This window comes from Arachis ipaensis, chromosome B08 (assembly GCF_000816755.2).
Source record: "Arachis ipaensis cultivar K30076 chromosome B08, Araip1.1, whole genome shotgun sequence".
In the NCBI taxonomy this organism is placed as follows: domain Eukaryota; kingdom Viridiplantae; phylum Streptophyta; class Magnoliopsida; order Fabales; family Fabaceae; genus Arachis; species Arachis ipaensis.
Window position 1 is genome coordinate 6569074 of NC_029792.2, and position 875 is coordinate 6569948.

Below are 875 nucleotides of genomic sequence, written 5' to 3' on the forward strand. Positions count from 1 at the left end.
ACTCAACTGGACTCGCTTCCCTCGTGTAACAAAAGTTTTTGGACTATAACGTGTATTGTCCCAGCAATAAAAGGAAAGCCCTAGAGAGATAAATTCATTTGTTTTCTCTTCCAATGTGCTTGTGGTGGGAAGGCATATCTACGTATAATGAAAACAAAATTCAAGAAATATGAAAGGACGATATCAGGCATGAGAGGGCATCAATAGTGAAGTTGATCTCTCTGACCACGTGCAAATCTAGAGATACATATTTTTTTGACTGAAAATTTAAAACAATCCACTAGAAAAGGAAACGTAAGGCGATTCTTCTAAATACTCGTTTCAAACTGCTTTTAAAGTATTAGAAGCTCTATATGCTGTTAATGTGATTTTAAGGTCATTTTTGCCATAATATCTGTCACTGTATTTGCATCTCATAAGATTAAGCAAAAATCAACATGTCACTTTTAAATTATAATATCTTTGACTTTAAACACCAAAAGGTCTATATATCCAGCATTATCATGAGAATTGTTAACAAAAATGAAAGCCTCAAGAGAATCCATTTCGCAAATCACATTTCTTTGTCCCAAGTCTTAAGCTAAAAGAAATCCTCTCCAAATAGCAAACAATTCTCCTTGAAGAATATTGCAGCTCTCTATTGTTTCCAAACAGTGTCGTTGCCGATTTCCGTCTCAATCTCTGTTAATATAGGCAAAACCAATCCGATCCCCAGAACCAGAGTAATTAGCATCACAATTAATCTTAAAAGTACCCATTGAAGGAGAAACCCAAGAACAACTAATCATAGAAGAAATAGAAATTCGTTGTCATTCAAAGACATTATTCCGAACCTCCTTCTCGAAGGTTAAAGTCATACGAGCTACTTTAAAAGG